The sequence below is a fragment of the Podarcis pityusensis genome, assembly GCF_964106645.2.
Source record: "Podarcis pityusensis genome assembly, chromosome: 2".
Classification (NCBI taxonomy): domain Eukaryota; kingdom Metazoa; phylum Chordata; class Lepidosauria; order Squamata; family Lacertidae; genus Podarcis; species Podarcis pityusensis.
This window is the reverse complement of record NC_138029.1, coordinates 94,900,052-94,917,550: the sequence shown is the minus strand read 5'-3', so window position 1 is coordinate 94,917,550 and position 17,499 is coordinate 94,900,052. Positions and strand designations below refer to the sequence as shown.

At 41.4% G+C, this 17,499-nt stretch overlaps 1 protein-coding gene across 7 annotated transcripts in view; it reads left to right on the top strand.

The window, feature by feature from the left end:
• The window catches only part of LOC308471562 (contactin-6-like), a 196,329-nt gene that overhangs the window by 59,821 nt on the left and 119,009 nt on the right, over positions 1-17,499 (top strand). The window lies entirely within an intron of this gene.

Sequence of the window (17,499 nt, the reverse complement as noted above, 5' to 3'; positions counted from 1 at the left end):
CAAAAAAGAACAGTTTTTATTTAATTTTTGAAAACTCTCAAATGACACCATGTGGGATGCTGATGTGGATCTGACATTTGGAATTCTGTATGACCTATTCATGGTCCTGAAATGGTGCATTAGGAATACTTGGTTTGTTCAATTCCCTGTGTGTGCCTATCCATAGTTTGTATAGAGTTACATAGACAAAGATAAACCAAGGGGATTTTTTTGTTTAGTATGCCACGTATTTATTTCACAAACAAATCAGAAAGAAAGGCATTATCTCCCGTCTTCAACAGCCTTGCAAAAGTGGAAAGCATAAGAAAAAGAAAAACAATAATAACAAAATAAGGTTCTGAAAATAGGAGCTTTCTCTAAGCTGTTCCTATACCTTAATTGTTGATATTTGTTGCGAGCATGGCCTCCTAACCCCTTGTAAAAGATGAAGAAGAAGAGGGAGAGGTAACAGGAGGAGATGTATTGTTTAGGTGCAAACTTTGTAAATAAGATTATTCAGTTTTTGTACAGAGTTACATGGTCTAAACCACAGGGCCTAGGGCTTGCCGATTGGAAGGTCAGCAGTTTAAAGCCCCGCAACAGGGTGAGCTCCCGTTGATCAGTCCCAGCTCCTGCCCACCTAGCACTTCGAAAGCACGTCAAAGTGCAAGTAGATAAATAGGTACCACTCCGGCAGGAAGGTAAACGGCATTTCCGTGCGCTGCTCTGGTTCGCCAGAAGCGGCTTAGTCACATGACCCGGAAGCTGTACGCCGGCTCCCTCGGCCAATAAAGCAAGATGAGCGCCGCAACCCCAGAGTCATCTGCAACTGGACCTAACGGTCAGGAGTACCTTTACCTTTACATGTGTCCCCATTATGCTGCAGGTTTGCATTTCCTTTCTTCCTCCTCCAACACTGATATGCATGTCTTATGGCTGAGCCATTTGCAGGTGGAGAATCTGGGGGCCTATTTCAATGTGTATCTGGGACAGGACTCAAAATGGCTCAAATGGATTTGAGCAAAGAGGGGAAATTTACTGTGGTAGCTTAAAAAAACCACAGGGGTGGACAAACAGAGACCCGCCGAATGTTGTTGGACTACAACTCCCATCAGTCCCACTCAGCAATGCCAAGAAGTGGGGATGATGGGAGTTGTAGTCCAGCAACATCCAAAGGTCTATAGGCTCTCTACCCCTGCTTTCCAAAATGGTGCTTCTCACAGTTGTGGTACCTTTCTTTTTTTCACTCCTGTGGCAGCTGGCCATTTTTCTTTACAGAATGTCACTACAATGACACAGCTGTCATGACTCTGGCAGCAGCTTTTCTTTCTTTCAATTTTGACCAAGATTATGTAGGTTGTGCTCATTTACAGCCAAAGAGAAGCCAGTAAATTTGACCCACGTGATCTCTGCTGCTTCTCCGGCAGAGCCTTTACTATCTTCAATCCAGAAAACAGAGGTCTTTCCTGTTTTTAAGGAAACCCTCCACTTCCTGCTACATGGGTGAGTTCTTCCTTTATCTGGGCAGAAGGGGTTGAAGTTTCAGATACCCGAGGTAAGTGGGTTGGAAATTTGTTTAAGGATTTGTAGAGGGGGTCCATATACCCACTGACAGTGTTTTAATGATTGCCCCAAGGATGCTGCTCTTGGCCCTCTTGAACTTCAAAAGCAGTTTATTGTGATACAATTTTTAAAAAAAAGGATTACGGGATTTACAGTTAAAGTACATAGGAACCACAGGCAGTCTAGAGCTGATTCAAAATACCCAGTTGATAAGATGTAGTGTTCCTTATGAATAATTGCTGTAGGGTGGCTAAAATCCCCAACAGATACAATCATTTCCCACCAAAATGGGCAACACATACTTCCACAGCTAACAGATGCTTCATCTTCACACCTTCTGGTAATTCCATATACTAGTTTGCATCACAGATTTGATGAAATTCTTGGAAATTCTGTCATAATGTTGTATTTCGCCACAGAACCTTACAGATCCTACTATTCTGTCAGGGATTTATTCCTAATGTTTCCAGCATGATTATTCACCTCAACAGAATTCTGTTGCTGTTTGAAGCGGATTGCCCACAGAGAGCCTTTCTTTTTTCACTGTCTTGGAAAACGTTTCTTTGTTTTTCTTTACACTGATGGCACTGACTAATCCAAAAAATGGTGGGTTGTTTATTTTTTGGATTTTTGAGCATATCTCAGCCTCAACATTTCTAAAACTCTAAATGATCAATGTAACATTGCCTTGCTGCGTTATTAGCACCTTTCCCTTTCGTTAGCATAATGCTGCAGACAGACCCCACCAGGAATGCCATGAGATATTGTGCTGCTCATAAAGGCAAGCAGCCCTGCCCAGTTTCTATGAGCACAACTGGGACAAAAAGCATAGACTACCTTGAGCAAGCTGCCACACTATTCCAGCAATGATAGAGGCAGGGACATAGCTAGCTGCTCCAGCACCCGGAGCAGCAGAGGCAGGGCGAACCGCTCTTGAGGGCACCACGCTGATCGGCGCACGGGGCAACACGGCGATCCGCCCAGGGAGGCGGTTTGGCAAGCTGCCCATGGAGTCCACCTGGCAGATGCAAACCCCACACTGCTGTTTCAGGCACTGCTTCACTCCCAGGAGAGACATGTGGCTCAGGCACACTGCAGGCCAGGCTCCGTGGTAAGTGCCACCCCCCGCAGTCAGTGGCGGAGCTTCATGCTCCGACACCGGGGGGGGGCAGAGAGCAGGCGGGGGCGGGGCTGGTGTGCATCCTGGGGGCGAGGCGCACCACCCACAGGGGCATGGCACGCGTCCTGGGTATGGGGCACGCCGCCTGCAGGGGTGAGGCACCCAGCACGGGCGGGGGGCAGTCTCGATGGCACCCTACCGGGATCGCACTGCCAGGGGCGGTGCGCTCCCCCCGCCCTCCTCTTCCTCTGCCAGTGCCTGCAGTGTGCCATTTTGTCACCACCTCAGGGATGGCACCCACACACCCCTTCCTACGCCCCTGGATAGAGGAGGTGTTGCCACTTGGGTGCCATTTCAGAGATCATGATTTCACCACTGAAAGAGTTTGAGGGGTTAGAAAAGGAGTTTCTTACCATCTTAACTTTCATTGTTTTGGAGTGGTTTTGGCAACATGACAGTAGGATTGGAGCTCTAGTCTCCAGGTTTAACTGTCTGCTGTAATCAAACACAGTTTGCCTAATCAGCCAAATCTGATTTCCCTCCCCCAAAACTCATACATCATGAAGTAAAAATGGTGTGGGGGAAACCTCCCTAAAATCCTACTCAGCCTTGTCAGGAAACCAGATATTCCCTTTCTCCAGGTAAAGGGGGGGGGTGAGAGGTGAATGGGTGGGGCTGCTGCTCTAAAACAGACTGGGGTGGGTGGGTTAAGGCAGCCTGAATATTTGCCTCACTCCTTCTGTATCATCCTTCCTGCTGCATGCAAGGGGACCAGAATGCCCTTCTCTCTTCGTCTATAGATTGAGAGTCAAAACGTGAAATAGACAATGAGGGAACACCATTTAATTTGAGAGAATTTGTGCAGTAGCATGGAATTAATTACACTTAACAAATGCAAGCCTACCCAGATCGTACTTTGACACACTTCAGAAAATGAAGATTTAAAGAAAGCCCCTAACTCCTATATCAGTTTCTTTTAACTGCTGAGGAATTTATTTTTTAAAAAACAGTTACTTCAGAGGAATTGGATCACATTCAATCACATTAATTAACCCGTTTTGCTAAAGGCATTTTTAAAATCATCTAAAGCAGAAAATGAAGTTCCCTAAGATCTTTCTTGTGCATCTAACACAGCTTTGGTAATCTATTACTTAAGAAGGTTTAGTCAGTAATTTATTGCCCTTATTTGTTATAAAACTTAGATACTGGAATCATTACTGACCTAAATTGAAGCCATTTAGTGATATGTATAGCATCAAATGTACACTCTTCAAAATGCTCCCATGGTTTCCTTAAAATGGACATTTGAAATGTATAGAGCTTCTCCTTCATATGCAGATAATCAGCATTGTCAACTGGGATAAACTTAACATCATAGATCCTGCCAATGGCTATCACTTTGCTTGCTATGGTTAGTGAAAGTGCCTTGCCAAACCAAGTTACTTATCAGGCCAACTGAGGGCTGTTCCTTTAGTTTTATCCTGTGGTTGAGGAAAGCCTAATCCTTCCCATATGCTGAAGAAGGCAGATTCTCACTCACTTTCTGGTCCTAGTACTGGTACAACTACACGAGGACGAGAACGAGGTAGAATAAGAATCCTACACCTTATTTTTCCATCTGTGAATTTTATCCTGGATCAACTCTGAAGCTTTAGCACATTTTTCTGTCTCCCCAGCCACCTTTCAGCATGCATACCTTGCTTGGTAATCCATGGGTTTTAGCGAACAAAGACATCCTGTTAACACTAAAACTTCTGCTTCTGCAATGAGACTCCCTCTCCCTTTCCTCATTCTGGATGCCACAATCTGTTATTTGGGATCCTACAAGCCTCCAGAGCTGATTGGAGGTGGCACAACGGGTAATCGGGGAGAAGATAGTGAAAAGGAATCCCCTTGTGCAGGCAGAAGTCATTGCCCTAATGGGGTGACATCATTGGATGTGTTGCTCAGATATGTATAAATCCTCTGATGTGAATGACTTATGTAGCAACCCTATACACACCAGAGAGGCTTACTTTTGACAAAGGGTTGAGCAGGCACGTATTGCCAGAGGTGTTCATGTCTGTCTGTCTGTCTGTCTGTCTGTCTGACTGTGTGTGTCCATGTGTATATGCTTGTGTTCTCTGTCACACAGAGGATTACCTTTTTCAGTGTGTGTACAGAAAACAGAAGCACCATGTGAACCACAGGTTGTTGGAATGAGGCAGGGTAAAGGTTGTGGTTTTTCCCCTTGCAGCATCCTGAGGACAATACACAAAGGGAAGCCTATTTTTTGCTGGATTACAGTGCATATTTCTCCCTTCCCGTTTTTTGTTTTTTGCTAATTGCCACACACACAAACACATACACACCATAGACCTTGTTGAAGGAATTCAGCTCTATAAACCAGTCAAAATTTGTAAAGAGTCCAGCCTACATACTTACTGGAGCAAATGCAATAGACCTAGCTGAATAAAAGCTTCAGTTGAAATTTAAGGTTTTAATACAGTGCCTGATAAAAGGATATTCATCCTGTTTCACTTAGACTAAAATGAAATACCATACAAATCTATGGTTTTCTCAAGTTGCTTTTTATCTACTAATAGTTTGTGAGAAACAATTATATTTGTGATCATTAATATTATATTTTTTAATTATCTTAGAAATAAAGCTTTGTTGTCTATGGTGAAACATATAAAAGCTAAGTAATATGTTAAGCAAAGCAGTGTTTTAGATTTTTAATTTTTCTTTGTGTAATGATTTATCAACTTTGTGTTTTGGCCTTTGCTATATAATTAGCAGTAATGCATATATATAAAAAACAATATTCAGTTGCCAAATGTAGTAGATTTCTTAATGTCTAATAAGCTCTATTATTAGCTCTATTATTTATGAAGTATTGGTCTGCATTTTAAGGTGCTTCTAAACCCAGGGCCAGATAGATATAGATATATATGAACACACACACATTCTAGTTTTTAGGATAGCCATTGTTCAAGTCATCATGTCATGTAACAAGTCAAATGAAATGAACCAAAATGCTGTTTCAACACAACCATCTTAATAAGGAGCATCAGAGCGACACATGGGTAGTTGACTTTTGAAAGCAGTTTGAATACAACATTTGAATTTTTCTCTACACAATTTTACAGCTCATTGATGGACTCCAGCTATGATGATGTGCCATGTAGCTCTCAGAAAATAAATGGGAATTGTGCCACTCACTGCAGATGAAACTAGTGTTCCTTGAGCTTAGTGGGTGTCTTCTATGAGAGCTGTCCTAGAGGGTATATTTTCTAAATGCAAGTCATTATCTCCCTGACTAACAATGGTCCATCTAATCCAACATCCCGTTTTTACAGTGGCCAACCAGATGCCTGGGAAACCTGAGAACATTACATGAGCACTAAAGCAGTCTCCCTTCCTACAGTTTCCAGTATCTAATACTCAGGAGCATTACTGCCTCCAAGCATAGAGGCAGAACATAGCTATTATGGCTCACAGCTGTTGATGGCCTTATCCTCCACGAATTTGTCTAACCCTCTTTTAAAAGCTATTCAAGTTGGAGGCCATCACGCCTCCTGTAGGAGCAAGTTCCATAGTTTAACTATGTGCTGGGTAACACTAGAGTCAGGAAAACTCCTTGATGTCACCTTCTTTGAAGAGAAGAAATGGGACCATAGGAAGTTACCGTATTTTTCGCTCTATAAAACGCACCAGACCACAAGAGGCACCTAGTTTTTGGAGGAAAACATGAAAAAAATTATTCTGAATCTCAGAAGCCAGAACAGCAAGAGGGATCGCTGCACAGTGAAAGCAGCAATCCCTCTTGCTGTTCTGGCTTCTGTGATAGCTGCGCAGCCTGCATTCCCTCCATAAGACGCACACACATTTCCCCTTACTTTTTAGGAGGGAAAAAGTGAGTCTTATAGAGCAAAAAATACGGTAATTCTTCTTGAACTAGGTTTTCTGCTGTCCTTATGGTGCCGATCGTGTGCGTCTTGGTCTTGTGACTCATTCCCCCTTATCTGTCCCTAGAATTTGATACTCAGACAAAGATTGGCTTTGAACATGAATAGATGATTAATGGAGACTTTGATTCACCTTATCCCACTATGGGAGTAGCAGATTTGCCTTGGGGAGGTCACAGGTCTTCCCATATGTGAGGGTGGTGGGTAAGCTCAGTTGGTAGAGCACGAGACTCTTAATCTTAGTTCAAGTCCCATGTTGGGCAAAAGATTCCTGAACTGCAGAGGGTTGGACTGGATGACCCTTGTCGTCCCTTGCAACTCTTCAATTCTATGATTCTATTAAGATAACGTCCAACAAAAGACTCAGCTTATTGCTTCAGATCTATAACCCATAGATAAGCCTTAGGCCTTTCTCCAAAGTAAACTAATGGCTATTAGTATACTGTGTGGCAATAAATCCCATATATTAATTATGTATTATATGAAAAAGTACACAATTATGCTTTGGCATATTTGGCAAAGCATTCAAATTACTAGAGTAGTTTGCAATGTGGGTGCCTTTCTGCTCTGTTCCTTTCCTCCTTTTGACACATAAGATTTGAATTGCTTTGGTTCAATTATTTTTCAATGAGTAATCAATCTTTATCTTGTATCAATGGGATCATATGAAGCATCCCATTGCTCAAATAAATATTCATAGAACACTCTAACTATTAATCTTAAGGGTCTTGTACTATTTCTAAAATTAATATCGCTTGCATTTCCCCCCCCCTAATTATAGATGTAAAAAAATGCAGCCTTGCCTTTAATATTGCTTGGTTTTACATTGCCCTAATTGCTTGAAATGATTTACTTTTCAAGTTTTCCACATCCAGTTGTCAATTATCTACAAGCAATCAACGACTTACTGTCTGAAAAATCTTTAATGTATCTTTGTGCATTCTGATGATTTCTTTCTTGAACGGTACTCTGGGCTGCAAAATTAATTGCCTCCAAATGGAGGGCTTATTCAAGATTTCAAAAGAGGGTTGTTATATTGAACTCATACAAACACTAGAATCACTGAAAACTCCATGCCAGTGCTGACTTTGGTTAATGAACTGGCCCAATGACAAGCCTTATGTCATCACTATGCTACTGATGGGACCATTTTAGTAACACTGGCAATTAACAAAAAAACACACAAAAACAATTCCATATTTCATTTGAAATCATTCCCTTAGCACAAGGATAGGACTTCCTGTTTGCTCTCTGCACACTCTCAAAATCTGGTCTGGGGATTTCCCCAACTCTCCAGAACAGGGTCGTGCAGGGCAAGGAGAAGTCTCATTGTGCAGGTGGACGTCATTGCACCAACAAGATGACTTTGTTGGATAAATACTCTGAATGTGCAGGTAGATCCTGCTCCACCCTGTTTGTGTGAGAAGAAGCAAAACACCATGATCCCTGAACCAGGGACTGTGGTTTCTGTCACTCCAAACAACAATAATGTAAAGCTGTTCTTGGTTTAGTAGCTTTGTTTGGAATGAAACAATCCTCAATCCCTGCTTTGGATTAACACAAAACCAGGGATTGGGGTTTGCTTTCCCCATGGGCTGGAGAGAAGAGGGTGCTATCTGAGCATTCAAGGTAAACTACTAACTGTGGTTTACCATGGTGTGCAAACTGGGGCTGTAATTGGGAATGCTGCCATATTTATGAACTAGGCCGGAATATTATTTGCTACTTGTTATGGATGAGAAGGAGACAGTATGACAGAAGCATCCAATTGTTGGCAGCAGCCCAATGTTTCTTCTTGCATGTAGCTCTAACTCTTCACATTTCCAGTTCCCTCAATGAGCTTTGCTTTCACTTCTCACCTGCCAGCCAAGTAGTCATTGATGGCAAATACATCATAGTCTACACACAAGGTTTTTCAAGATGGACAGCATCCCATGTTTTTGCTTTCCATTGTTGTGGCTTCTTTCTTATTCATTGAATGGAAGAAGTTGAAATAATGGGTTACATTCCAGGACCATGGAGGGGTTTTTTGTTTTTGTTTAGCCTTAGCTAGAGGATATTCTGACAACCTTAATCAAAAATAGATGCACTCTATTGGGTGGGGAGGGGATGCTAAATTATCCTCCCTCACATATTACTAAACCCAATTGTCTTTTATTCTGTAAAAGTAACTGAAGTATAAAGTGTGGGATTTATTTAACTGACAGGGTATTAAATGTTATAGCTATTATCTTCTTCTGCAGTGTAAATTATTGAATTAAACCTTCAGTTAGTTTGGCAATAGTGGCAGATGAATATTACGACAGTACAATGCAGCACACAGTATCTGCCACAAAATCTAGGTCTCCCTTATAAGTCGGATTGCAGGGAACAAAATGCTTGTGCAGTAGATTGGAAAAAGGGTTCATTATTATTTATTTGTCTTGACTGGGAACACAAAACTAATGACATTCCATTGAGAAGAATTCATGTCAGGATTACTATACATCATAAAGACACATCCCCCTAACTTGCTGGTGAAGATTTGTCTCTGTAATTAGATGTCTGCTTCAGCAATACTTTGGTGTCTGAAGGACATGGCCAAGTTCATGACATAAAACAAATCACCTGCACAAAAGAAAAGACTTTATCTTTCATGCATCTTGCACAATAGTAGTAAAGGACTGTGCAGTCAATGTAGTGATATCATGGAATTTCATTGTAGCTAGAAATATCATTTTGGGCTTTCTTATATGTGGTCTTACAAGATTTTTTTAAAATAATAATAACAAATCCTATTATTTCATCTTGCCTTTGCTCCATATGTACAGTTTGCATGCATGCTTGTCTGCTGAACGGATAGTCAAAACTTTCTTGCAGCCACATATTAAATAATTTCCAGAGTAGTACTAGCGTTAGGAACTGTAGTTTGTTAAGAGTGTTGAGGATTGCAACTCTGTGAAATGGAAACGGCAGTTGCCAGGATTCTTTGGGGGGTGTTATGTGCTTTCAATGTGTGCTGGATGTGTTTTAACTATGTGGTGCGAATCTGCACTTAGCTGCAGCAGAAAGCACAAAGACCCTTGTGACTCCTTAAAGGCTAACACATTTATTATGGCATGAGCTTTCATGAACTCCACTCCACTTCATCAGATGCATGAAGTGTCCTCTTGAGTTATGTATACACAGGTCCAGAGGTAACAAAGTTTTCAGGTGCGAGGGACACATTAGCCATTTAAGAGCTTGACTTCTCCTTCCTCAGCCTACTCAGGAGAAGGAGGAGGCAAATACTAGTAAGTGAGGTACTCCTAGCAGTATAACAGACCCAGGAGATCACCACACCGCTCTTCTGGTTTGGGATTCTTTTCTTTCTAGAAGATCACGCCCTCCTGACTGAAATGAGACCCAAGTAGGCTGCATCTTCACAGTCTCCTGGCTCAAACCCAGCCCTCCAGTCAACTCTTGTTTTTCAAGGCACTCTCACAAGGCACTGCATACTGTCTTTCTAAGTTCAGAGACTCCTTTCTCTAGCTGTAGATATTCTCCTCAGAGTGGACAACTCAGAACCAACTCTCTAACTCTTTCTCTTCTCTCAAAACCATCTCTCTGAACCCGCTCTCAGAAACTGCTCCTTTTATTCTCCCTCCCAAAGTGCCATCTCTACCCCACTCTGGGTAGCCAATCAGAGAGGGGCTCCAGCCCTCTGGTGGAATTCTGCAGCACTGCATCACCAGATTCTGATCTATGACACCTTTTACTTGAGGATGTGCAAAATTGATATCTTCCTGGACATTCATATCAAACACTTTTGTGAAATTCAAATGTAAGCTTTAGGCTGCAGTCCTGTGCATTTTTATCCAAGAGTTAGTCTCAGTGCACATTTCTGGCTAAACAGGCACAGGATGCACTTAGATGAGTTATATCAGAATTCATAGACATTAACCAATATACTTTCATAAATGTACCATATCAACGCAAGGAGGCCAGGAATGGGGTGTGTGTGCATTTCCTGATCTGAAAAAAAAAAACCCACAGGCTTCCCATGGGCTTTAATTGAAGGGCAAGCACCTAGGAAAGCAACCAAGTACAGACTGCTGGTAAGATGATTTGTAGAATGAAAGACTTGACACAAACAGTTCTTGGGCAACTCAAAGGTAAGGTAAGGTCAGCAAATACTCTGCCGATGAGAATTTCACCAACATTTTCTCTTCTCCTTTATCATTCTTAATGCTATTTCTTTCCCCATTAATCGGTGGAGGGGTGACGGGCTGGGGCAGGGGGTGGGATAGTGTGAGAATTTTTCAGCACAGCACCTAGTTTGTTCGGTAATCTTCCACTACTGGGGAAGGAGATGGAGGAGAATGAGCTCTTGAAATTTCACTGCAAAGCTATATTGTCATCTTTACACTCACTTAATAAAAAAAATGTTCAAGCAGCATTTTCTCCCTTTATTAGATTTTATTAGTAAATGTTTACTATATGGCGACTGTTAAAAAATACAACACAATCAATTGAACCAATTGAACAAGTCATTTTCTATTTTTATTCATAATATGGGCAAAAGTTCAAAAGATAACATTGTTCAGGGGGAGGGGAACAGAAACAATTATTGAGAGTGTATCAGGTATTTATTTACGTAACCTATAGGTCATTGTGGGCAGCTGTAAAAGCTTCCATTTCTGTTATGTTTTTACAAAGCGTATCATTATGGAACAGGTTAGAAAGCTATTCCTGGTGTTCTGTATCTTCCCTCAATCAGCAAACCACACTATAGGGACTAGCTTGCCTGAACTGCAAAGATGCCATTCATTAAGGCTACGTTTTGAAAAATTGTATTGTTTCCTGATATTCCCCATATAATTATGATTACACTTTGCACCTCTGCAATAGCTCCTGTTTGTTCCAGGGAGCTATCAGATGTTAAAAGGATTATTCTAAGTTATATTTAAACTATTTTCAAAATGTATGTTTTATTTTGATTTTTACACCACTTTTCCTCCAAGGAGCTCATGGTGACATGCGTACCAAGTTTGTAATGTTTTCTATATTAATTCATTGTATTGTATACCACTTTGGTAACTTTTGACTGCAAAAATGGTTTATAAATGTGCAGTTAATAAACACTACCATCATCCTTGATCATTGACCACATTACCTTGGGACTAATTGGAGTCCCACAACATCTGGTCTGCCAGAAATTTCACACCCCTGTTGTTTACCCTAAATTTGGCCAGGGGCCACCCGTTCCACCTCAGATCCAGTTCCAGTTAGTTCAGGAAGTGGGAGCAATGTTTAATTAGGGTAAAGCCTATTTAAACATGCACCCCAGATGATCAATCCCTCTGCTCCACAGGTTCAGTGCAGGGTAGGGCATCAGGCAGGCAAGAAAGTCACACATTGATGGTTGCCAACCTTCTCCTGGGAAGATGCAGCCATCAGTGAGGTAAGTCTCAGGTTTTTTGTGGGTTTTCCTCCTAATGCCTTCCTGATTCCCTATCCAGCCTGACCCATAGGGATCCATTGTTGTCTGAGCCCAGCTTGACCATTGCCGAATGAGTGTACAACATACATATTCATACCAGTTCGTCATGTTTATATGAATGCCTGAATATGAGTATATTTAGCACTGCATAAATTTGCTTTTACTGTATCGTAGGCGCCAATAATAGCAACGGAGCAGAAAACCAAAAGGAACTGGAACTGATTCCCACAACTGCATACAAAAGAAAAAATTGCAGCCTATGCAAAAAAACAAAAAAAGGAATATAAACATAATTAAATCCTCTGACAATTTATGATTATGAAACAAAATGCGATTTCCCATATGCTAGTCTCACTCTGTTAATCTTTATATTGGTTTAAGACGGTTTCATATAACAAACAAATTCTCTACCCTATCTGTGGGCAGATTTTTCTTCTTGCGGGGAAGGGGGAGACGCTCTTTCAGTTTCTCAGGGGTGAGACCTACCCTTAGCGGTGGCAATTGCACAGCTTCTTTCTTTTTTCCTGAGGTTCCTCCCCGCTGCCACTCGAAGCAGCAGTAGCACCGACAGTGTTGGCAGCCTGGTAACTGTTTCGCATCCTCCACAATGTCCCAGACCTGGCATCACTCCAGGGCACTGTGTAGGGAAAATGACAGCTGCTTCTTAAAAAAACAACAGTGAGAATTCTCAGAGAAAGTTCTTTTTCTGGCTTGTCAAAGAGAGAGGTGGGACTCGGCGGGAGGGAGTCTTTCAGCTTAGCTCTAGTTTCCATGCAGGTGTTTTGCTTTGCTTTGCTTTCTTCTTAAAAAAACCCCAACGTGTTCTTTAAAATAAATGTTTCATTTGCGGAATCCATTCTATATTATACCCTAAGGAAGCTGAGAAGAAACTCTTCTCTGATGACAAGGGAACATGGTTTGTCTGAAGTGCAATTTTGATAGTTTAAGCTACTGCTAATTTGGAGTCTACCACTGTTGAAGAATGGGCAGATGTCCTCTTTTGTCCATATGCTCCTATATTTTCTACACTGTTTGACGTCCATCAGGTTTCCAAATTTGTCCATTAAAAGTCCAGGAACATTATGGAGGCTGTGCTGGCAGCTGTTTTGTGTGTGTGAGAGAGAGAGAGAGAGAGAAAGAGAGAGAGAGAGAGAGAGAGAGAGAGAGAGAGAGAGAGTACTATACAGGCTGTTGCTGTATTTCCAGGACCACTTAAGTAATTATTGGGTGATTGTGATAATGAAAAATCATCAGGGAAAGTCTTGAGTGAGCAGACTCTTGAAGGCTTTTCCAAATGGTGAGGCTTTTGTTGGGTACTTGCTCTGCCTTATTCACTGAACTTTTATTTATTTATTTTTTTAAATAATATTTATTGATAATTTCAGGATTACAAGAAAAAAAAATAAAAAATAAAAAACAACACTACAATACAAAAAAATAAAAAAATAAAAAAGAGAAAAGCACAAAATATAAAAACCAATACGACAATACAGCATAAGAAAGTAAAAAAGAAGAAAAAAAGAAAAAAAAACACAAATCCCAGATTGCATATCCATAATTTCCATTTGCTTGTTTCATTGACCTCCTCACACCTCCCTTTTTGTATTCTAGTTTAATAATTATTTCAGCAAATTCTTTCCATCTTTCTCAATTTTTGTTATAAAATTTATCTTAACAATTTAACCTAATAATTAACTCAACAAATCCTTTCCATCTTTCCCCATATTCTGTTATTCAAATTATCTTAATTTATTTAACCTTATCTTACCCCTAAGTACCTTAAAACTTAAATCTTAGTTTTCAAATATACATAGCTCCTGATAACATTTCTGCTAGAGTCGTATAGTTTCATTCCCACATTTTCCCTAATATTCATTAAGCTGATTCTAAAATAAAAAATTTCCATTATAAATTCTCTTTCAATCATCATCCAGCGTCTCTTCTTCCTGGTCTCGGGTCGTGTCAGTCCTTACTGTCCATTCCGTCTAGTCCATCAACCTGGAAGCCTTATGTCCGAGGCCCTTAAGTCTCTTCCATGTCCCTTCTGCAATTCTTCTTCATCTTGTTTGTGCTTGCCCTTTTCCTTGTCTTTTGTTGGTCTCCGTCTTAGTTTCTTTCCTTTCTCATTGAGGTGTAGGTCTCTGGGGGATTCCAACCCAAAATTGTCTCCATCACCCTTCATCCAGCTCGCCCATTCCCCACAGTCCCACTCTCCACAATCCTCAATATAGTCCAAAAAGTATTTAAAAGCATATTCCAAGGTCTCTCCAACGTTGGGAACCTCCTCAACTCCAGACTCCCCCTGGAAACTATTTGTATCCATTTTTTATTTTTTATTTTTGACGACAAAGGGAAGTTACTTTCATTTTTCAGATATTTCAGATGTTTTTCAGATATTTGGTTTCTTTAAAATGCAAAAGGCAACATTAGAATCAACTTGTTTCTCTTCATTAGCTATCTGTCAAAGTATTACGTTCACAGTCAATGAACCTCTCCAACAGTTTCTGTCTCTGACACCCCGTTCCCAGGTTAGAGACGGTGGAAACTTATCCTTCTTCACTCCTTCTCCTGCTAGGGTTAAACAGAGTCCCCCCCCCTTTTCTCCTGCTTCCAAGGGGGGTTTCAGTAATTCTAAATGAAGGAAATTTAGTCTTTTTTGACAGCTTCCCGGCTTTAGCTTGCAAAATTTTTGCTTTAGTCTATATACAAAAAAAACGGAAGGCGGACTTCCTGTTTGCACCTTCCCGCTTCGATACCAAATTAAACAATTTCTTAATCCAATTTTCCGTTTATACTCACGGGTACTTGTTTTAAGTCCAATTGTCCACAGGAAAAAGTCAGCGCTCTCTGGCAATGACTGTGCGGCTTCACTCCGTGAAAGTAGCAGTCAGTTCGTAGCACCGTGCTTCTCACCCCACTTCGCTCCGGAGCCCCTTGATGGGATTCCCCGCGAGTAGGGGGGCGCTTCTGGTGCCCTGCCGAACCCCACGTTCCCAGGCTTCCTCCACCTGGGATTTCTAGCGGGTCCCCACCTTCGCCACGGCGGGAAGACCCAATTTCCACGGAGCCCATTCCTCCGGTAGGAGGAACTCCACCATTCACCAATGGCGCTGACCCGGAAGTCTCCTTATTCACCAAACTTTTAAGAGGTCCTGTACTTAAGCCGTGCCTGTTCTTAAAGCAAGTTCCCATTCTTTAAATGGAGGTTGTCATTGTCTCTGATTTCACAAATTAAAAGGGCAATTTTCCAAAAGGAAAAGGGGGGAGGGGTGAATCCACAGCTTAGGGACCAGGCCGTGCACCCCTTTGTCCCATTCTGCCCCCACAATGTTGTTGTTGTTGGCATCCGTCTGTCTCGAGAGACAATGGAGTTCACCTCTGGGCATGAAGTCAAACTTCTGGAGAATCACAGCGCCTGCTGTGGCTGTGACCTCTTCAGGGTACAAGCCTGGCCAGTGTGTATGGGAGGTCTTGGGTTGCCCAGATGACAATACCCCCATCTTAGCCACGCTGATGTAGTCCAAAGGAAAGCAGAGCAATACATTTGGCACCAGCTTGGCTGCACAATTTGCCAGAAGGAGGCAATATAGTCCACTGTATTATTACAGACAGGTGGTGTGGTTGAGTGTTCCATTCTATAGTGTTTTCTATTAACTATAGTATTAAATTATAGCAATTATTTCTAAATATGCACCTATACATATAAATTAGTATATGCATTTTTATTTTTGGTGATGCATGTGGCCTGTCTACTTTGCTGAAACACACACACACACACACACACACACACACACACAAATTAGGGTGTGTGTGTGTGTGTGTGTGTGTGTACTGCTACTTTAAAAGAAGGCAGGGAGCAGACAGGGGCTGTTTTGTTACAGGATTGAATTATTGTAGTAGTCTGTGTTTAGACCTCTGGTGAGCTGATATGAATGTTAAGTGTGATTTTCTGCATCTCCCTGGATTGGAGTACAGCAGATGAAGACCCGAAGGGAAAACCAGGCAGCTTCAAACTAGGGCTTATCCTGCTCTTGGGTGACAGAGGGAGGGAAGAAAAGTATTTCAGGTCGTTAGGCATTTGTTAAAGGCCTACAAATCAATTTCCAGAATCAAGGTGGCAACCTAACTTGATTCAGTGTAGACCTAATTCATGCCCATTAGTTAAAGATAAATCAGAAAATGCTTGGGGGTTCTCATCCCAGTTAACGATAGCTTTCTGAGTCTGGTGGGCTGAAAGAGACTTTATGGAAATAGACAGCATTTTAAATATATATATGATTTACTACATTTTATGGCCTGTTATGTCACTTACAACATGCCATCCTGTTCAGACAAGTTTAATGCTTTATCTTTACAGCCACTAGTTCATCTCAGCCTGTTACTGATCTGACACACTACATGTTGGCAGCTCTCTGTTTTTTCCTTAGATAGGTTTTTCTTTATTTTATGAGTATAACAAACGTATATATGTTTTGATATTCTCTTCATAATCTCCCCACCCTTGGCCTGCAACAATTAGTGCCCTTCTGGATGTAGACCTTCCTCTCATGTGCCTAGTCAGAATCCTTCCAATATCCTCTGAAATTATGAGGGAAAATACGATTGTCAGGCATCATCCCACCTTCTAGTTTCCAATCTTAGTGTAAGCCCCAAGTCAAACTAAGATGATTCTAGCCAAACAGCTAATGCATGTTATCGTTCACAATGATATTCCTTAAGGCTACTCAGCCAAGTGCCACTTAGACATTTTATGAATCTCCCGCTGCATTTTGTTAAATGCTTCTCTTCTCAGAAACAAAGCTAGTTAGAATATCTAGTTTGTTCAGGTTCAGGGCAGATTTCTACATTTAAAGAAGATGTTAGCAAAGGAAATGGGTTCCCTGGCATTATCTAATAGAAATCTGTCATCGCGAACCTGAATATAACTTAATGCTGCCATTAGCGCATATCTAATGCCCTGTTTGGAACATGTCTCATACCAAATCAGCTCATTAGTCCATCCAGACTAGGGGAGCACAGCAGGTGAGATGGCTGGAGTAGGTGTGGCCACTAATGGAAGGGGAGGGGTGCCAGATTATGATGTCACACAGGGCCCCACTGGAATTTGAGACACTAAAGTCCACCACTGTTCCATCTAGCTTAGTATTGTCTACACTGACTGACAGGGTCTTTCTATGGTTTCAGGCAGGTGACGTTCTCAGCCCTACCTAAAGATGCTCAGGGTTAAACCTGGGACTTTTTGCTGGCAGAGCAGATACTCTACTATTGAGCTACACCCCACACATGATGTGAATTTTAATCTGTTTTATCATTTAAACTTCTTGTATGTTTTAATGAATTGTAATTTCCCCTGGTTTTATAGTGTTATCTTTTTATAAACCGCCTTGATGTTTCTTACCGTGAAGTGAGGCATAAATTATATGAAG